The following is a 22,790-nucleotide window of genomic DNA, read 5'->3' as shown; positions in this document are numbered from 1 at the left end:
GGAGGATTGGCAGCAGATGTTAGCTCAGGGGTAATCTTTCTCAAAAAAAAAAAAAAAAAAAAAAAAAAAATCCACGCTAGTATTCCAATAAATTAGGAAGGGGAACAACATGCTGGAGAATTTACCAAACATTAGAGTTGACCTTAGAAATGACGTAGTTCAATACTTTAGCAAAGAAGAACTACATTTTCAGAGAAGTAAAGTGATTTGCCAAACTCAAATAATGAGTGGAAGAGGAGGGTCTGGAATCTGCTCTTCTGACGTTTTAGTCCAGTATTCTTTCTACACCATGCTGGTCCCTTACATTTTTGAGTAATGAGAAGGGCGTGTACTGACAAGCTCCATGGATTAGTAAGTATGGGATGGCATTCCATCAAACAGAGAGGAGAAAAATCAAGGGTGCTTATTAAAACAAGGGTATTTTCTTTTACAGTGACTGCTTCTCGAGGCATACCCAAGACAATGTACACTCAGGTACCGACTGGACCTCTCTTACTGATCACAATGAAGAAATGTGTACGACTAAGCTCTGCAGAATCCAACGGTAACAGTGAATTTCTACACTGGAGTAAAACGTTCTTTGAGCTTAACAAGACATTTAAGGTTAGGAAAATATTAGAAAAAAGGAGAAAAAATGTAGATCCTATAGGCTTAAGAAAATGTTGAAAGTTTCATTTGATTCTCATGCAAGAAAAGGCAGATTTGCTTACGGACTAATGAGCACACAGACATCCTAACTTGGGTTGGGAGTCATATTTGCATTCAGAACAGAGGCCAGGACATTGGTCTGGGAGAACAAGGATGCTGCTTGAAATCTAGGATATGTAGCACTTACTACAGGGCTCCTGAGCAAATCATTTCATCTCTCAGCCTGTTTCCTCATCTCTGAAATGTGGGGAAGAATCCCCATCTTCAGGACCTATTGTGAGATTTCAATAATAATGAATAAATGAAGATACTTTGCAAATCCTAAGATATCAGGTGAAAGAGCTGAATTATCATTATCAAGAAGGAAGACTAGCCCTTGAAGGCCCTCTAGATCAACCAGGTTGAGAAATGTTACCTAGTGACTATTTCCAGGGTACTGATGGGGGCATATAAAGTTTGAATCCTGGGAAAGGAAAGAAACATGGAAGAGGATGGCCCTCAAAACTTGAATATCCAGTAAAGTAAAACATAAATGAATGAACATGAATAATCAAATCAGCAATGGAGAAACCTGAGGGATAGGACTGTCATTCAAATATGCAGAAAGAAATGGCTTGGAATGGGTCACAGTGTAGGTTAATCTGAGAATTAGGACTGGGACCTGGGTCTGCTGGATCCCACACTACATTTTGTAGGAGACTAGCAAACAACAGAAGGCTGAAAACACCTAAGAAAACTGACGTCACAGTGCTGCCGAGATTGCTGGGTAGTGATTTAAGGCCCCATTAAATGGAATGGGATCCTGAAGGATGCCTGCAGGCCATTTTTCCCTCCTTACCTAGGCAGTGAAAGACCCCTTGGGGGTAGCACAACACAGAGAAACACCAGGTGAAGAAATAGGGACCCCAGGCCATCTACAGGAGGGGAACTGAACCTGCACCTACTAGGTGTCAGTCTCTGGGTTGAGTGCTGTCTCTGAATTCTCTCTCATAATTCTAGCCACGTCAAAATGCAAATATAATTATTCCTCCCTAACCGATGAGGAAATTCAAATCTAGAGAAGTTAAATATCCTCCTAACACTCACAGAGCTGCTGAGTGGTAGAAGAAGAATCTAGGGCCCAGATACCAGTGTAAGACCAGGGGCTTTCTGCTTCACCCGATGCACAGCCCCGTACCATGTCCCAGCCCAGCAGGCGGAAGTTGTCTGAGGTGCTGGCAGGCGGAGGGCTGGAGAGCTGCTGTGTGGACAGCTGGCATTTAAAGGAGAAAGTGGTTTGGGGAACAGTGTTACATTCACATTTTCTGAAGTGAGTTTATGTGAGGTAAGTGTTTTCATTTTCTCTGATGAGAAATTAAGGGAATTCTGGGTACCTCTTTCAAACTAAAAATATTTCTCTTTGTGGTACTGGCATGGTAAAAGAATAATAAAATATGCATAAATATAAATATAACTTGTGTGGGTAACGAGTCAGAATGACTTGGACAAAGGGGCTCATAGGAAGCTTTGTTTTCCAGCTTCGAGCAAAATAGTTGATCCTGTGGACACAGAAACACAAGAATGAAAACCACACATTCTCATTAGTTTTCCTTACTTGACACAGTTCTACATACTTCAGCTCCAGGTTTCATATAACTGGAGTTCTTATTATATCATCATCCTTAACTCATAAAAATCAAATTGTATTACCCCCATCATAATGTTCTAAGTCTTTCCCACTCAGTGCATATTTCACATATCATTTTACACCTTAAGGAGATCCTGAATAGGTTACATTACATATACATCTGACAGAATATTTAGGACTCAATTTTCACCATCATTGAACAGCTTTATGCAATGCATATATTCAAAAATGTGTGAATAATCAGGTGATTGTGATCATGTGGGTGGGCCAATTAAGAGCTGACGGTTGGGCCATATGTCAATGGAAGGAATTACTCCTGAATCCCAACCTAGAATTCCAGGCTGGAGGAAGCACTGGCAATTAACTACATCAGTTCCCTCATGTCACATCTGGGGAGACTAAGGCCCAGACGGGGGCAGGGACATGTTGAAGGTCACATAGCTAGACAGGGGCAAAAGCAGAGCACTTACTAGCATCCAGAGATTTTGCTTTCTAATCTCTATAATACTTTCTTGTCTCCTGTTTGAGACAAAAAGTTAAGATCTTTGTTCTATCACTAACTCCTCTTTTCCCCCATGAATCTGGAATACAACAAAGACACTGCTGCTCTGAGAAAAACAGAGTCACATACACATGTCTCTTAGTAGACAGAAAGTTAATAAGTGTAATTAGTATAATCCCCTTGTCCTTTAGATCATTACATTCATTTTTGACCTTTGGGGAACCTGTGGTTTTATTTTGCTTTTATTTAGAACAGCAAGTGGGAGGCAAAATAACTATGGTCTGGCAGTAGAGGTAACTCTAGTCACTGAACTGTTTCGAAGAATATGGATCTTTTTTCTCCATTTGTCTTCATTTGTTCAGCAAGCATCCACTGGGTGCCTAACCCATACCAAGAGCTTAAGTGTTAGATACACTGGAAAACCCAGAAATGGAAGCACAGAAAAATACCATCCCCACACTTAACAAGTTTCCAGTCAGAGAAGTAGAATGTACACAGGTGACCATCAATGTAATACAGCATAGAATGAGACAAGTGCCAGAAGAAATGCGTGCATCGAGTCAAACGGCAAGTCCCAAGGTAAAGGGCAAAGGATGAGAGTGGCAGGTAGATAGTGCTGAGTGGCATTACAGGCAGAAAACACTATAGAGAAAAGACCAAGAGCTGGAAAATTATGGAGCCCATTGGAGAGGTGTGCCACGAGAGACTATGAACGGATTAAATTACATCACAGTGAGGTGGAAGGATAAAGTGTGAAGATAAGGGTTTTTATCGTGGTGTTTTTAGCATGTAATAGTTTACCCCAATTAATTAATTAAGGGAAAAGCTTGTGTTTCTATAGAAGGGCAAAAGAGAGACAAACAAGGAACTCACTGGCCGGGACTGGAGATACTATTTTATCTGAGTGTCGATCTAGGGGTGAACAAGCATGTGTACATACACATTTGCATGTTTTCCGCTCAAGAATATTGATAATATCCATTCTCTGTTGGTTTGTGGTATATTGTACACGTCAGTTCACTTCTCTGAGCCTGTTTGATCTACAACATGAAGTATTAAAATTGGGCCATCTCAACTCTTATGTCCTCTGACGTTTTGCTTATTGTGTAATTACAAGAACAGAAAAAAAGATACCAGAACATTCACAAGCACATTTGAGGGACCTGACAATATCTTGAATAAATTACAGCATTAGCAACAATAGGATTTGACTTTTACAACCTCTAATTTCCCTCAGGTTCCTCTTGACTCTTAACCCTTACTCACAAAAACATGTTAGCCAATGTACTGTGGTTGTGGCACAGGCTAATAGTGTTCTGAGGAAGGACAGGCCAGTGGGAAGTATGGATATAGACTCCTCACTAGAAACTTATTACACTTCATGAAGCAAACTGAGGAGCTGAAGGAATTACCTTTACCACCTAGACTACATCTATGTGAGACAGGCCAGAAATACCTCTTGCCATTTTCTGAACTGGTAAATGAAAGCACAGCAGTTGGTGCAGACATTTGCTCATGAAATCTCATTTGGTCCATAGGCACAGTTCTTAAAATATATCACTCGTTCCTGGAGGTGTTGCTTAATGCACTTCTCCTGGCCCAGTGTTGATGTAGATTTGAAAACCTGCTTTAAGAATCCAATAAAACACAGTTTTGCTATATTTCAGATTTGTAAGAGTTGCCTTTACTCACGTATTTTAAAGAAGAGAAAGAAAACAAATATCAAACCCTTTGTTTTTTCCTAATTAATAAAGACGTTTTCAAAACTGTTAAACATATCAATATTTGAGCTTCTGGAATTATTAATGGGAAGAATTCAAAGGGAGGGCCTATTTTAAGTTCTATGTATTAGAAAGGGCAGTCTCCACAGAATTACCCACCATAGAGTAAGACCACCAACTCCAAAGGTCAAGTGTCCTGAATAACAGCTCAGGAGCCCTTGCAGGGGTTAAGAAAATTACAAGGGTTTATTTCTGAAATAATCTATAGAAGAAAGGAAAGATAGATTTAAAAAGACACTAAAGAATTGTTTTAGGAATTAAAATTCATTTATAAGAAATTACAGTAATTAAGACTCTATCCCCGCATTACTACATTGAGTATTGGAATGACCCTGCAGGTGACACCCTGATCAATCACCAGAACATTCAGAAACCATTTTAATTTCAAGCCTGCAGTGCCCAAAGTGCTGAGCCCTGTGTTAAGGTCTGAGATATGAGCAGGCTATAGCTTCTCAGGGAGCTCACAATCTAGAGGGAAGAACTATGTGGAAGTAACTAGATTACAATGCGGTCAATTCACGTCATAATGAGAAAATGCACCAAAAGCAAAACCAAAAAAAAAAAGACCCAGAGAACGTAAAATAGGACAACCAGTTCAGGCTCCATTCTAGACAGAGGTTATATGATTTCCAAGATAAGAAGAAAATATAAAGTGGGCTTATTTTCGTTCATTTTATGGATTTTTTATTCCTAATCATTAGAGCTAACATTTATTGATCCTTTACTATGTGACAGAGTGTGCTAAGTGTTTACTTCATTCAGTCAGCCCAATAACCTCAGGTGGATAATATAATTCCTTCCCTTTAAAAAGAAGCACAGAGTAAGGTGAGATAAGTTGTGTACGCTTAACTAACTAGTAAATGTGGAACGAGAACTAACTCTGGAGCCATTATTTAGTGTGGGCTCCACCTGGACAAAAGAAAAATAAAGCACGTGTGAGCCAACAGCTCAGAAGAGTGGTGAGAACCATTTTTGTCAAGGCATTCCCCATCAAAGGTCTAAATCCAGGACTCCCATTTTTAATCCTTACACATTTGATCCACCAGTGCAGACAACTAGCTCACTCACTCTTGAAGCACTTTTTTCACTTTATTTCTGGACAGCGTTGTCCCTTGATTTCCCTCCAACTTCAATGTCCCTGCTCACGACATCTTTTAAGGTTCCTCTATTCACGACATCCTTTCATGGTTCCTCTGTGTCTCTCTGAAACATCACAATATTGGCCCCAGGACTTAGCCCATCATCTTAGATGAAGTCACTTAGTCTCAAGGTTTTAAATTTATATCTGCTGACTCCTAAATCTGTATCAAATCAAGACTTTGTCCTTGAACCCCAGAGTTGAACATACACTTGTCTACTCAATCACTACTTGGAAGTCTAACAGATAGCTCAAACTTAACATAACCGAAATCAAATTCTTAATCATCCCTTCTCTTTTCCTCTTGAAGAAACAAAACAAAACTAACTCTTGCTGTCCTCACATTTCACTGAATGGCATGTTCATTCTTTTCATTACTCAGGCTAAAAACCTAACAGCCATTCTTGATTCTTCTTTTGCTCTCATATTCTACATTAATTTGTTCACAAAACTTGTTGATGCTACCATTAAAATATATCCAGAAACCCACTTCTTAGCACTGGCCCCATCCACTTACCAATCATCATTTGTAGTTTGGATTACCACTAAAGCCTACATTCTATTGTCCACAAAGCTGCCAGAGTGATCACATGACTCCAAATGCTCCCCATCTCACTCAGAGTAAGAGCCAAAGCCCTTATGACAGCCCACATGGCCCTATGTGATGGTCAAGGTCCCTGTTACCTAGATGATCTCATCTTTTCTCTCTCCCCTTAAGATCACTCAGCTCCAAATACCCTTGACTACTTTACTCTTTCTTAAATACCCAGTTGCCAGCCAGGTTCCTATCCTAGGGATTTCACATTTGTGCTTTCTTGTCTGGAACATGCTTCCCTCTGTCCCAAATATCTGCGTGGCTCACTCACTCACCTGCTTGATTCCTGCTCAAATCTTGCCTCCTTATAAGGCCTTCTCTAACCACCCTATGTCAAAAAGCAACTATTTCTCCATTCCAACCAAAGCACTCCCTCTCCTCTTTATCGTGCTCTATTTTTTCTCTACGGCACTTAACTCCATCAAACTTAAATGTTTACTTATTTATCTACTTATTATGCCTCTCCCCAGAAGAATATGAACTGTTTAAGGAAATACACTTTGTCTAATTCATAGCTGTACCCTCACCCTCTCGAAGATAGCTTGCCGCCCAACAAGTGTTCAATAAGTATTTGTCATAATAATGAATAAATGGCTCCTCTAGTTACTCTTATTGGAGTTCTAGAAATAAGAATCAATCTGAAAAATCCAATAATGTAAAAAAGTAAAGCAGCAGTGTAAGCACTTCTAAAAGTGGTTTGTTGATTTAGAATCAGAGTAAAATATTATATGTCATCATAGATTTGGACTGTGAGTCATAGACTAATAAAGTCAGGAGGCAGCTGTGCTGGACTAGAAAGTAAGTAAGTGGAAGTCAGGTGATGATGGCTCCAGTCCTGGTAATGCCACTGATCTACTGCACGACCACAGACAAGCAGCTTCATCCATATGGGCTTTCCTACTTCAACTAAATAAAGAACAATTCACTTCAAATCTCCAACATTCTATGGTTTGGTATGAATTCAACCACCACTTATTCAAAAGATACTCTTTCTCAGTTTGTATAGATGAGATGATTTCACTGTTGTCAACTCTACTTGCAAGTTAGGAAAGAAGTCACATTTGAAATTGTGTGCTTTTTCTGAAAAATTATGTCACACCATTAACATCTAAAGTAGGAGATGGAAGGTTCTTCCTCTCCATGCACCCACAATGGGTGTCAGATATTATCAACTATAACACAGAAGGAACAAGTATTCAGGATGTTTAACTCTTCCAGAAAAACATAAAAAAAAACTGAAAGAGAAGAAATTCACACATGAAAAACAACTTGCAGTTTTCCTTCAAATGTTTTCATTTCCCATTCTTGATAGGCAGTCTCACAGATGCATGGGATGTGTTTTCTCATAACTAGCAGAGATGACCTTTAAAAATACACCCCCCTCTTTATTCCCCAGCCTGCGATCCCATGAAGATCAAAGCCAGTGTGCTATTCTGCATTAACATTTCTGTGATCAGATATAATGTGGGCACCTCGATTCTATCTGTGTCAAGATATTTTCACACAAGTGACTCACTTGGTAGAAGCTCAGGCATTGAACACTGCTCTGACACCATCTCCTTTGAGGTTGATTCCACCTTGGTGGTGTTACAAGCCAACATCCTGTTTAGCTGCTTTCCTATGCAACCTAATGGTGTAATTGGAACTGACTGAACAATAAATCTCAATTTCCCTATTCCATCATGAGAATCTTTTAATTTACTAGATTCCTTCTATTCACCAGTTCCTCCTCTGTATTCCGAGTCATTCCTGAACAAGCACACAAATTTACTTCCCACTCTTACATTAAAGTCACAGTGAAGCAGGGCCAATTCTTTCATCAGACTTCCTAGATCTGTTCCTTGGGGACCCCAGAGAAAGCTGGGTGTTGTTCCTGGGTTGAATATATGAAGAGCCCATCCACCTCCTAACTCAGGCTATTGCAGCCCCAGGAAACACAAGTTCAATGTGTTGCTGTTCCAAGGAAAAGGCATCTCTTTGTCCTCTTAAGTATCCTTTGCTGCTGCCAAGTACTAGTTTACAAAATCTGAGACACCTCTGCCCAATGAAAGCCTTCCTGAAGTTTGTACCCAACAAGTCACAGACCATGAATGGACCTCAGGCTCCAGAAAAACCAAGTCAGGGGAGAGGGTAGAAAAGAACACAAAAAAAGGGATGAGAACATTAATGATACACACATAGCACTGAAATGTGTCCCAAGAACACTGAGTCAAAAAGAGACTTAATTTTCCCATAAAATAAATGCAGAGGATTGTTGGGGACCATAGAGCTACTTACTCCAACAGTTGAACTTCATTATAGATTAAATATCCCTGTGCTAAAAAGACTTGAATAGCTCCCTATTGCCATCGGGATAATTTCAAAACTGTACATAAAGCACAAAACATACTTCATGATCTGGCTACTCCATGTCTACTCACTTGCATTCTCACTCTCTATGCATCAACAATATGAAGTTATTTATATTCCTATAAACAGGCTGTGGTAGGCAGGATACTGGCCCCAATAGATGGCCATACTCTAATTTCTGGCACATGTAAGTATGTTACTTTATTCGGTAAAAGGGACTTTGCAGATGTGATTAAGGTTAAAGATCTTGAAATGGAGAGATTATTCTGGATTATCTAGGTGGGCCTAATCTAATCACATGACTTCTTAAAAGCAGAGAACCTTTCCCAGCTGTGGTCAGAGGGAGACATGACTAAAGAAGAATGGTCAGAGAGAGGTAATGTTGCTGGCTTTGAATTCAGAGGAAGAGACCACAAGCCAAGGAATATGGGCGACCTCTACAAGCTGGAAAATGCAAGGAAACTGATTCTTCCCTAGAGCCTCCAGAAAGAATGCAGCTCTGTTAACACCTTCATTTTAGCTGATGAAACTGGTACTGACTTCTGACCTACACAACTGTAAGACAATAAATAAATGTGCTGCATGAAGTCACCGAGTTGGTAGCATTTTGTTACAGCAATAATAGAAAACTAATACATACATCAAGCTCACTCCTACCTTCTGGCTTTTGCTCATGATGCTTCATGAGCAGATAATGGTCCCTACAGTATCCTCACAGAGTTTTCCAGATCATATTTAACTCAGCAACACATGATTGATCTCCCAAACCTATTTCCCACTGGACTTCTCATTCCTTGAGCTTATTCAATGCTGGGTCCCTAGTATTTAGCACATGGTGCTGTAGATCTACTGAAAAACCAACTGCAGTTGTACCACAAATATGTATTGAATAAATAATTTTCAGCGGGAGTTTAAGATATAATAATTCAAAGAATTATGAAACATCAGAGATTAGAGTCACAACTTTAGAGATTAGAAAGTAAACACCCTCATTTGATAGATGGCGAAATTGAAGGTCCCAATGGAAAGATCCCACGGACACAATGTAATTCTCTTTCAGTTGATCAGTGAATATTCAAACTATATTCATGTGCCACTTAACAATGGGGATACGTTCTGAGCATCATGAGGTGAATTTGTCATTGTAGGACATCATAGAGTAAAATTACACAAACCTAAATGGTATAGCCTGCTACACACCTAGGTTATATGGTACTAATTTTATGGGACCACGTTTGTATATGTGGACCAAAACGTCATTATGTGGTGCGTAACTGCATTTTCACAAGCTTTTCCATCTGTCTTTCAAGGACCTCCAAGATGGTATCACATCTTTCTAATTTGGGCCTTTACCATCCCTCCCTTCTCATACTCTACTTCCAAGACAAAACTAAATTGCTCAGGTTCCTGAAAGGGTCTATGCTAGAGATCTCTTCTCCTGGAGCATCACTCCAACCATGCTATCAAACGCCCACAACTGACCAGTTAATAAAGGCCAGGCTCAGACATGACTTTTTTCAATGGAGAACAATCTCCTGGGAAGAAAGTGACTCCTCAACAGCCACCACCATCCCTCCCACTCCCAAACACACACCAAGCCATACAGTCTCCATTCTCTCATAGATCAAAGTTCTTCCTCTATGTTCTCTATTCATGTATACGTTATAGTTTCCTATTAAAAGGTAAGTTCCTGGCGACTAACATAGCATCTGTCCCATATATACCTACTAGTTTGATGAGATGCCAAAATATTTGGAAACATTAGATACTTTATATGCAATTAAGTTTACTAAGTTTAATAATAGATTATTAACTCTCTCCAAGAGCTCATAGTTTGGATGACATTATATAGAAATTTATGCAATTCTTACTGAAAATATCTGATGACCTAGTTCCTTTCTGTAGATACAATAAGCTCCCTGAGGCTCACAAGGGGCCGTTTTGCCAAAAGAGACATGGACACCAACTAATGTTTGGAGACGTAAACAGCACTTTCATTGATATCATCGAATTTAATACATAGCCCCAGGAGTTAGGCAGCACAGCTACCACTGTCTCCACTCAGGAAATAGGGATATCTGTTCATTCAACATTTCTCACCAGGACCTATGTGCCCTACCACCTCTAACCAACAGCCTTTCCAGTCAACTCACTGGTAACCTGAAGCCTGTAAGTGCAACGGACCAGCAAATTTGTGCTTTTCAAAGATCTCAATTACCAAAAATAAATGAGTGCTTAGGGTATGGCCACCATGATTAATATCCAAAGACTTGTTTTATTCACTTTATTTTTCAGAAACTGTTGTGTTGCTAGCTGCTGCTTTATTTGATTTATTATTCTGCTCTCTCTTGAATTACACTTTTTAAGTGTTGCACAAATTGCTATTTATAACACAGGGGTTTTGTTCAATTAAAGTGGAGAGTGTTGAATAGGGGGATTCTGATAAAGTAAGATTGCCTTTGAAGTACCTTGGTCCCATTAACACCAAAACAGAATCCTTTTTCTCTTACCAAAAAAGTATCTTGTCAAAATACTACATCATCTGAGACTTACAGGAAGTTTGGGAAAGCTTCACAACCACTGTGCAAACTGATGTTGTAAATATACTAAGAGAGAACACAAACACTACTTTCCATGAAAGTAAAAATTAACACTTAGCACTAATATGTTAATACACTACAACCTTGAACCTCCCTGTGTCCATCAACTTCCAAGGAGGAATGATGATCTAATGAAAAGAGAACTTAATTTTAAGTCCTATTTTCTAAATTCCCTATCTTCTAAACATTAACTCTATAACTTTAAATCAGTCGTATGTCTCAGTTTTCTCATTTACAATAAGCACAACATATATGTGGCAGTGCTTTGGAAAAGATAACGCTGGGTAGGCCTACAACACTAGTTCTTGCAGTGAATGGAATCGTACACATCAACTAAGAGTCTGTGTCTTGGTTCTGACTGTCCAGGCAATGAGGTAATAGCGAAGTCATTCCAACTGTTTGCTAAAATAAACAAGAGGCCACTGAAGAGACCTGAGATCTCTTCCCCTCCCTAAGCAAACAACCAGGTAAATGTGGCAAGAGTGGAAGATGGCGTAAGAGGTAATAGGACCAGAGTAGTCATACCTCAAACACAGATAGCTCTGCATGTTTTCTAACAGAACTTTTTTGGCATCATCTCAACAGAGCTTAATTATACCTCTATGAGGGTATGAACTAGATTATTTTCTCCATTTATGTACCTGCCCAAAATCACCAGAAAGAGACAGAGAAAGTGATAAGGCCCATAGATGTGATTTCTAGTCCAGACCTATTTCTACCACAATAGGTCACGGCCCTGTGTAGAAAAGTTACAAGTGATGAATCTCAATGTGCAAGAATTCTGATTTATTTTGAAGATTTTTCCTTGGAGGGGGCCAAATCTTTTCGAGTACTATTTCAGAGTACCATTGTGTAGTGGATAGGAGCATGGACTTTGGAATCAGACAGCCACAGCTGTAATTCCCACTTAGTCACAAGCTGTGTGATCTTGGGAAACCTACTTACCTGCCCCATGCCTCAGTTTCCTCATCTGTTCCACGGGGATACTACGAGTATCACTTCTTAAGTGTAAACATTAAATAAAATAATGCATGCAAAACATTTAGCAGAGATCCTGAGAAAAAACAGGAACTTGAGCGATACCAACTATGACTATTACGTCCTCAGACACTAAAGACTGTACCGCCAGCGAATGTTCAGAAAGTATGAGTCTCTGTGTGTGTATATATGTCATATGTGTAGGTGTGTGCACATGTATATATGTATACGTGCATTACACGTGTGCACATGTGTATACATGTGTGTGTACAAGTGTGTGAGTATGCATGTATAAGTGAATGTGTGTGTGTGAGTGTGTGTGTGCGTGTATGCTCATGGGCATGTGGAGTTGGGGAGAGCTAGGTAAGAGGAGAAGGGAAATTTAGAGAACTCAGGAAGCTAGTTTACAAATAAAAATAAAGGTCTTGACAGATAATAGCTTTACAAACACATATCCTGCCAAGCAGAAAGGCAATTAGATATTTCACATCAAAACAGTGACAAATCTTTTGATTAAGTTTCCCATTCTAAGGCCTTCTCTTCCCAAATGGTGCTGAACATGGAACGAGAATGGATGTGTGAGCCTGCGCATGTTTATTGTTTCTTACCCACTTCAAGAAAGGGTGCAAGGTGGTCATAAGAGTGCAAACTCTATTTTTAATGAAAAACCACATTCCCCTGTGCAGAAAGGGAAATGGGTGGTAATGGTGGCCTCTGTGCTACTCAGTCTCAGGCAAGCTGAATTTATATTTATTGGGTTTATCAGTCTTTTCTGCATCTCAGATGCTGCATGCTAGAGATAATGAGATAAAGCACAATGCTACACCTTTCAGCGGTAAAGCCAAAGTATTACTATAAAGTAGAATTTTCTGGTAACCAGGCTCTGAGATATCAAAAATACATGAACTACGTAAAACCATTTTTTAAAAAATCACCTTTTTCAGGTATCTGAGCTATCAGTCAAACCAACGTCCTTTAATCTCCTTAGACAGTGTCCATGGCACCAGAAAAAACATTTGGAGAGGAAAAAGCACCACAATGAGGCTCCCTTTATATCTTTCTTGGATTTTTAAAAAATTATATGGAGCTTTGGGGGCCGGCCCTGTGGCCGAGTGTTTAAGTTCGTGTGCTCTGCTTTGGCGGCTCAGGATTTCACTGGTTCGAATCCTGGGCGCGGACATGGCACTGCTCACTAGGCCATGCTGAGGCAGCATCCCACATGCCACAACTGGAAGGACTCACCACTAAAAATGCACAGCTATGTACCGGGGGGCTTTGGGAAGAAAAAGGAAAAATAAAATCTTAAAAAAAATAATAATAATAATATAGAACTTTAATATGCAAGAGGAGATAATATAGTCCAGTACTGCAATCATATTTTAATATGTTCCAGGCCAAAAAAAGGAATCAATGAGTAAAACAAAACAAAACTGAGAAATAGAGATTTCTCTTAAAAGGTCGGCCAACATCCAGCTTACATGGCGAAATGCTTTGTATTGGAGCATGTTATAATTATTTTCATAAATTCAAGGCCTCTAAACACATCAAGTATATTGCAGGCGTGACAGTGGAGCCTACTGTTATCAAAATACTGTGCCCTTGGTTTCCTTTACCTGTCATTCCAGTAGAAGTCTTGGTTTCTTCTCAACTAGCTCTGACTCCTAGTGCCAGTGACTGTTGGTGACTATTTAGGTGCACCCATAGAGGTCAAACCAGTACTGGGGCATCTTAGGACCACCCCACCCCTGCACCCACTGCTTCCCAAAGGAGTACACTCTCCAGGAACTACCCTATGGAAGGGATGTGCAGAAGCAGTGTGAGCAGGCAAGTCAGTACCCTGCCCAGGCCTCGTTGTCCTCCTCCGTAAGACTGAGGGTCTTGATCCAGAAAATCTCCAATGACCCTTCCCACAGTGCAGTGTTGGAAAGACAAAAATTGAACCATGTAGCCTTTTCAAAGGGCTCTGCCATCAATACCGTCTCTGCCCCTCCTGGTTTCTATGTTTTTCTTCTTCCTACTTTTAGACTTGAATCAAATCTATTCTGATTCTTCTAGGACAAGAGACCCCATGGTTAACAATTTTTACACTCAGAGCCCTCCTCCTTTCCTGCCTTTTCCCTCCCTCTTCTTCACCCCAAGGATTTCCTCATTCATTATCCCCATATTCAAGACAGCAAAATAAAGCAGGGAGTCTAATGAAATGCTGAACCAATTCATGGATAAAAAGTGAGTAAGAACTTGAATTCCTGCATGATGATAACTTGTCCAACTCACCAGGTGAAGTTCCCTCTATCCATGAAATATGACACTTTCAAAACATCTACCACAGGAGGTCATGAAAGGAAGTGTGAAACACCAGGGCTGATCCTCGTTTTGGGGTGCGAAGTGGCAGAAGCTATGTTCTTCCTCAAGGAATGAAGGCCTCATGGAATATTTCTATGAGAACCTGGGGGGACCTGGAGTTGATATCTATAGTTCGTGAACTGAAACACTGGCACAAGAGAAGAGAAGTAGCTTGCCTGACAAAAATCACACAGTAAGTTAGGGGCAGAATTAGGAGGAGAATTCACATGTTCTGTGCACTGTACCAAATTGCTTTCATCATCTTCTGTTTTTTTTATTCTCCCCATTATTCTCTCATGGGCTGGGCCTTGACCCGCAGGAAGTCATAGGAAGATCAGTGGGAGAATGGTGTGGCTGACCCCACATGGACAGTGGCTCACTTCCCACATGAATCCCAACCTGGGCAGCAAAATATCATCATGTCCTTCCTGAGAGTTCCAAGGAAGGACATGAAGAATTAGCACAGTGTAATGGGGCGAGTTTTCACACTAGAGATGGAGATGTCTCAGAGTAGCCTGCAGAGAGAGTAAGATGATGCTCAGCAACGCTCCAGAGCCCCAGCTCCATATTTCAAGCACAGATCTGTTCCACTTTAGCCATTTTATATATCAAGCTTCCAATTAAGAGTTCATTTAAACAGCACTCCCAGCTATAGAGGACCACTGATGTACTACAAATATGTTGGGATTTGGAGACAGAAGATGTGAATTTAAGCACTGGGTTCTCTAGTTTTATTTTTGTGAGAATTAAGGCAAGTCATTTCACATTTCTGGGCTTCGATTTCATCATATATCAGACGGATTAACAACTAATTCATATGTGACAAGTAATACAAGGGACAATGTATTGTAAATGTGCTTTGCGTGCAGTAAAGTTCTTCCTAATGACGTGTCACCATATTACTGCTATGGACAGGCTCAGCAGCTTTACAAAGAGGGGATGCTGGAGGACAGAAGGCTGACCCTAGTATCGCTAGAGACTTATGATTGGTGTGATTTTACCAGGATGGCACACAGGACTTTCTAGACCCCATCCTGACAGTTTTTCAGATGAATTACTGTCATCGAGGTAACTGCACTGAGGACAGATAGGAGGAATTGCAGAGAAATGTAATATTATGTATGTTTGTTGTTTGTTGCCTGAAATTTCTGGTACTGAGTCATCACTGTGTATATAAGGCAGAAAGGAAGACAGAAGGAGGAAATGCATTTGCAGAAACATCTCTACTTACCTTCCTTCCCAGTTTATCTCATAGCGCTTGCCCTACATACCTTGAGCTCCAAGTGGGCTGAACTATTTCCAGTTCCTTAATATATCTACTTAAATGCCACCTTTGAAAATCTTCCTCTGACCTCTCCAGGAGGATACTGGAGCACATTCCATTGTATTTATCATGTACCACTATCATCTGTTTATACATCTGTTTCCTACATTACAACTTCCTTGTGGGATGGGGAAAGGTAGGAACTGTGCTCCTTTGATTTTAATCTGCAGTGCTCTGCATTCAATAGGGGCCTAACAATTGCTGGTTGAACATAAAAGTAAATGATTCAATGAATAAATAAATTTTTTAAAAAATCGACACAAACTAGCCCATAATTGACTGTGGTTTCTCAATATATGGGCTGGACTCTATAAAAACCCCAATATAGAAACTAGTAGGATTTAACTTACCAGATATACCACCAGGTAGACACCAGGTAGCTGAACTTTGGAAGGACAAAAATAGATGTCTCTTCATTTTTCTGGTTTTGAAATATTGGCCCGTTTCCCATTTTCCTTTTTTGATCTATCTCTTCTTACTCAACTGCTCTCCCTGGATTTCCCCAGACTCCCATAAGTCTTATTAAATTAAAGGCAAAATCATCATGGCCACCCCAAACTCTGTACGGAACCAGTGAGATGTTAAGTGGTTTTTCTCCTGAGAACCTCCTAGCATTGGCCCCTGGCGTGCATGGGGACAGGCTCAGACCCATCACTTTCAAAGGTAATACTACTCCTGCATGTGATTCCCCCCTATTCAGTCTGCTTCTCCATCCACACTCTAAAATAGACAGATGGAGATGGGAATGGGAAAGGTGTGGGTAAGAGAATGGTATGGACACGATTTGAGATATAGATAAAAACACAGGAGCAATATGGCAGAGGGGCTAATACTATGGGCTCCAGAATTAGATCACCTGGATTCGAATCTGAACTCTGCCACTTATGAACTGATTTGACCTTAGGTAACTTACTTAACATCTTTGTGCTTCGGTTCTCTGATCTGCTGAAACGATAATAATGACTACCTCACAGGATGGTTGCATGAATTAAGTGAACCCTAAGAGAATTACAGAACTTACAACATGTCTGGCACTTAGTAAGTACTCAACAATGGAAACCAATATAATATAACATAAATGATTATAGTATGATATGATAAACTATGACATGATACAACATGATACAATACAATATAAAATATACACTATAATACAATGGCAGATTGTATTTTCCAAAGATGGTTACGACAGTATCTTTCGCACACATGCTCTTCTAGAACCTTGCCACAACCCCATCAAAAGGTGGAGTCTATGTTCCTTGCCCTTGAACCTGGGCAAGTCTTGGGACTACCTCAACCAACAGTGTACAGTGGAAATGACACCATATGTGACTTTTAAAACTAGGTCACAAAAATGCATGCATTTCCAACGTATTCTCTTGGGATATTTGCTCTTGGAACTAAGGCACAATGTTATAAGGAAGCCCTCATGGCCTGTGGAGAGATCCACATGCAGAGAAACCCTAGTTCCTGATGCACAGCTCTAGCCAAGCTCCCAGCACCAACCTGCCAGCCATAAGCTATTTATGGTGAAAGTGAATCCTCTGCACCCAAGTCAAGCCATCCGAGATGACTGCAGAATAGAGATAAGCCATCCTCACGGAGCACTACCAAAATTGTACATTTGTGAGCAAAAAAAACAGTACTATGTTTGGGGGTAGCTCATCATATACCAATGGATGACTGATACAGATATAGAGATAGATAAAATAATCTATATCTTTATGAACTGATACTCATCCTTTCTGACAAAAGGAGGTGCATGCTTTGCCTCAAATTACACATCATTAATTTCAACAAAGTCATTCTTTATTCTAATTGCTGTTATAGTCTATAAAGAACTAATGTATTCTTCACCCAACATAAATAAATATACAATGACAAATGATAGATAACTCCACGTTATAGACTGAGTAACCATATCTCAAGGAAGTAACTTGATCAAGGTCACACAGCTACTCAGAGACAAATCAAAAGTCACAAAGCCAGATCTTTTTACTTCAAATCCAAAGCTGTTGCCATTATACCAAGTTAACAAACTGGACAAAATCTGATGACTTTGGTCCAACTCTTGGCTCAGCTACAATCACTGTGGCCTGAGTAAGGCCTTTATATACTTTAGATTCCTTGAGAAAATGGGGTGGTTAGATCAAAAGACCTCTAAAACCCCATCCAGCTCTAATCTCAGAGAGTGGAATATCTCCTACATCTGTTAAAGCCTTCCATTACCTCTTGTTCCTTCCAGACCATAATCTTCTCTTGATATCCCACCTGTCTCCTCCACTCCTTGACTTAATACATCCACCAGATTCCACAAGCAAATTCACGTTTTCGCTAAATCTCTGTGACAATAAATCTAACTTCACCCTCTTCTGTGGTAGGCAGGTTTCTAAGATTGCCCCCGATAATCCCCACCTCCTGGTAGTCACAACATTGCACAATTCCCTCACCCCGAGTGTGGTCTGATCTTAGTTCCCCACTTCTAATCAACAGATTATGGTAAATATGATGAGGTGTCACTTCCATGATTAGGTTACAAATGATTATGACTTACATCTGTGGGCAGGGTCAACCTATTGCCTTCTCAGCTTCCATGCTTTGATGTAATGAGCTGCCATGCTGATGACGTCCACATGACAAGGAGCTGAGGGCAGTCCATAGCTGATAGTCAGACAGAAACCAACCCTCAGTCCAACAACCCAGGAGAAACTGAACCCTGACAACAACCACCTGAGCTTGGAAGCAGCTCATTCCCCAGTCAAGCCTTTAGATGAGACTGTAGACTCTGGGCTAATATCCTGATTTCATGCTTGTGAGAAACTGTGAACTGATGGTTCAGATAAGCTGTGCCCGGATTCCTGGCCCACAAAACAATATAATAATGTATTTTCAAGCTGCTAGGTTTTTAAACAATTTGTTACACAGCACTAGAAAACTAAGACTTTTTTTTACCATGAAATAATAAAGTAGATCCTCTGAATATCACTAAAGGGAAAAATTCAATAAAAAACGTGAAAGCCTGCCCCAACCCCCACCACCCAACATCTCTATCCCAGGGAATCAAAAACAGGACAGAGTCTTCTTACATTGTCAATGATACCAACTGAAACACAGCCCTAAAAAACCCAAAGAGGTCCCCACAGGGACTAGCCATATTCTGAAGGAAAGGTATGGAGAAGTTTTCCTCTACTGGGATGAAATGTACAGCAGTTGGGCCTGAGGCAAGAAAGGGAAAATATCTTACTACAATAGATGTAGGTCTGTTCCAAGTGGAGCCTCTGTTCGGAGTTTCTCAAAAAGGTAAGAGATGTCATTTAAAAGCCACCTTATAACTCTAATATGTAGACATTGAGAGTGGAAGGAATAAGTAAAAACCAGCCTCATTTATAAACAGGGACCTGAACTTAGAGAGAGGAACTGACTTATTTTACACAGCCTGTTAATTGCAGAACTGGGAGGAGAATCTATTTCTCTTGGCTCAACCCAGTTCTCTCTCCAATGCAAATGCCAAAAGAAAAGATTAAATTTCAAGCAAAATAACTCACTACTTCATTCTTAATAAATGTGTCTTGTAGGGCATCTTACATAAAAGGATACTAGGAGAAAATTCATAATATGTGCATATATGTGTGACCACATTGCACATATACGTAGGTATTCACATGCATAAATAACCAAATGACAAGTTTTAATTGCTTATTTTTAAAAGCAGCTTGGGAGAGAAATCAATGTAGGAAGGAAATGAAAGGATTCTATGCAAAAGGTGACAAGTTTATAATGCACTACTTCCTCCCGAAAACAGTTAGAAAAGTCAATATTTACCTTAGCTGAGTGGGGAAAGGATGTGCCTAAGGTAAAATGTATCTTGTTTAACATGATATTGCATCTGATAACTGGGATGACTTTGAAAAATATTTGTATAGTGCTTCATAATTGACACAGCACTTAAATGCACAGTATATCATTAACTTCCCCCAAAACCATATATGGTAAGCAGAGGGTGTATTCATATCACGGATGAGGAAAATGAAGTTTGGAAAGACAAAACAGCTGAAATTCACACTTCCAAACATACAGAGCTGGAACTGGAATTCTAATTTTCTAAATCAAAATGCTTAGTCCAACAATTGCAGGTGCAAATCATTCTCAATTAAAAAGAGAAAAAACCAACCTTCCAGATTCTGTCAATTTACCTTATAACCAGGGAAATACACATCTCTAAGTTAGGGCTTCCACTTCTAAAAAATGAAGACATTAGACTAGTGTCTGTCGGTGACACTACAGCAAGCCTTAAGAGTATACAGCTGTGGAGATGAGAGAACGGGGGAAGAGGGTACTGCTTACAAAACATTTGATTGACAAGCACCTTTGAAGGGTTCTCAAAGTGTGGCCCCAACATCAGCACCATTTGAGCATTTCTTAGAAATATAAATTGTTGAGCCCCACTGCAGACGTATGGAATGAGAACCTCAGGGATTGGAGCCCAGCACTCTGTGCTTAACAAGCCCTCCAGGGCATTCTGAAGAACAGTGGCTTGAACCATAGTTTTACATGCTGTAGTTTCTGTGCAGGTGAGAAATAATGAGAATAAATTATACCAATAGTCCAATGTTAGGCTTATTAAACTGTGACAAATTCATAATCTATGAGTCATGATTTTGGTTTTTAAAGCGAACCTTATTCAGTTATCGAAGAGATTACCTTGTAATCCACGGAAATAGATGTTGAAGATTCATGCATACATCAGATGAAAGGACAAGACTGGTTATCATTCTAGCTTTGGCTTTAGAGTCCATGCATTAGAAGCCACTGAAATAACCAAAAGGACTGGACAAAGGCTCAAGGACAGCCAGACCCACAGTCTTCGGAGTATTGAAAGAACGATGCCCAGTTTATATGAGACAGATAATCTGTTTTAGGGAATTGGATGGATATCACAGGCCAAATTTATAAATCAATCTTTTTGCATAAAAGCAGTAATTTAGACAATTTAAGAACAAGCATCTAATTCCCAATAATAAGATCTGCTAACGCAAATAGTGCTAACTATATGCCAAACACTGTTTTAAGTGCTTTATACATGGTAACTCATTTATTCCTCATTATAATCCTATGAGGTAGATACTATAATTATCTTCATTATAGAGATGAAAAAATCTGAGATACAAGATGTTTAAGTGACTGATCCCAGGTCACACAGTTAGAAAGTGGTAGAGCTGGGATTTGAATGCAAGGCAGTCTGGTCCTAGAATCGATTATTTTAATCACTAAAATATGTTGCCTTTCAAACAGTCTTAAATTCTATAAGGTTGGTTCCCAACCATCCTGAGCACCATGAATCTGGGTTCACATTATCTTGAAAAACATGAACTTGGTCCTTCAGTTTGCAGATACTTCACTCTAGTTGCACATAATGACTCCCATGAACTTCAACCCAGTCTTAAAGAAAAATCTTCTCCAGTGAAATCATAAAAGGACAGAAAGGAAAATCAATATAGTTTTTCCTTTATACAAGATAAAAGCTATACCAACTCAAAGCTAGAATCATTATACGAGATCATCTCATTCCTCTAGTTCAATTTGCAGATATTGAAATAGACCAGAGAGAGGTAGAGACTACTCACTAGATATCTTGGCCAATCATCGAAATTCTGGACCTCTTAAGAAATCTTAAATAATTGTTTCCAGTGATCTAATCAAGTTGTTTCAGTTGTTTGTTGTTAAGAGATGTCATGTTCTCTGCAAGGTTGAGGAAGTAATCTCCCTCTACTTGACCCTCATACTGTGTCACTTATAACCTTCTTGGTGTTCACCAGAGTCCTATTGATATTCATAAAGATCATCTTCCAAGGTCATTGGAGGTTCTTGTCAGTAACAATTCTAGTAAATCACACATCTATGCTAGCTATCACAGCAAACAGCGCAAAGCCATTATTGAGGCTGAGTAGTATGCCTTAGGCACAGAAATAGTCAATTTGGGGGCCTGGAATAGAATCAAGGTCTTTTATTTTTCCTTCCAAGTTTTATATCAGGGAACAGAAAACTCTAAGCCCTGTAACCAAGAAGGAGAGTACCATGAAATCCTAGCATCATTTAAATCAATTCTCCCATCTGTTGCCTGAATTCCTATTCCAGCATTATAACCAACATTCATTTGACAATGATGATGCTAGTGAGAGCAACAGTTATAATAGTGTTATTATGTGCAAGTTAGTATATTCACACATTACACACACCATTATTTCATGTGGTCCTCATGTCAACTGTGAGATGTGTTATTAGCTCAGTTTAATAACTGAGGTTTAGAGAGTTTAAATAACTCACTTGGTAGTTGCCAGAGTATCATTTCAAATGCCTCCACTCAAGGCAAACTTGCTATCTTCTAAGGCAGCCTACGTTGAACTTCAACGGCCCCCACTGTTAGAAAGGTGCTGTCCTTATACTGTTGGCTGCCTTTCTTGGCTTCTAAATACTGATCTTTGTTCTGCTCTCTGGAGCTGCATAGAGTCTGATACCATCTGCAGAGATTCCTAACCAAGTAAGGATAGAAGGCAGAGACAGCTTCCATGACATCCACGCTGAGTTCTACCTCTTCTGCTTCAAGCAACATCTTCCTTATGATGTATACTGTGAGCTGTAATTGTCAGTTTGTATTCTCCCCATAGAGCATGAGCTTCTTTAAGTTAACAAAGGGGACCATACACAATTTTATCTGCTTATTCCAGGCACACTGCTCAATAAAGAGCTTTTTAAAAAAATTTTTAATTGCGATATAATTCATATACCATAAAATCACCCTTTATTTTTTTTTTTAGATTTTTTAATTTTTTTCCTTTATCTCCCCAAAGCCCCCCAGTATATAGTTGTATATTCTTCATTGTGGGTCTTTCTAGTTGTGGCATGTG

General features: G+C 39.6%; 1 protein-coding gene and 1 long non-coding RNA gene across 15 annotated transcripts in view; one reads left to right on the top strand and one right to left on the bottom strand.

The window, feature by feature from the left end:
- The window catches only part of LPP (LIM domain containing preferred translocation partner in lipoma), a 637,546-nt gene that overhangs the window by 286,012 nt on the left and 328,744 nt on the right, over nucleotides 1-22,790 (bottom strand). The window lies entirely within an intron of this gene.
- Nucleotides 1,729-9,227, top strand: LOC138919165 (uncharacterized). Its single transcript, XR_011429138.1, has 2 exons — nucleotides 1,729-1,972; nucleotides 8,954-9,227. It is a non-coding gene; the product is annotated as an uncharacterized lncRNA (long non-coding RNA).

Source organism: Equus caballus, chromosome 19, assembly GCF_041296265.1.
Source record: "Equus caballus isolate H_3958 breed thoroughbred chromosome 19, TB-T2T, whole genome shotgun sequence".
NCBI lineage: Eukaryota > Metazoa > Chordata > Mammalia > Perissodactyla > Equidae > Equus > Equus caballus.
Note: the sequence above shows the minus strand (reverse complement) of the source record. Positions and strands in the feature narration are given on the sequence as shown.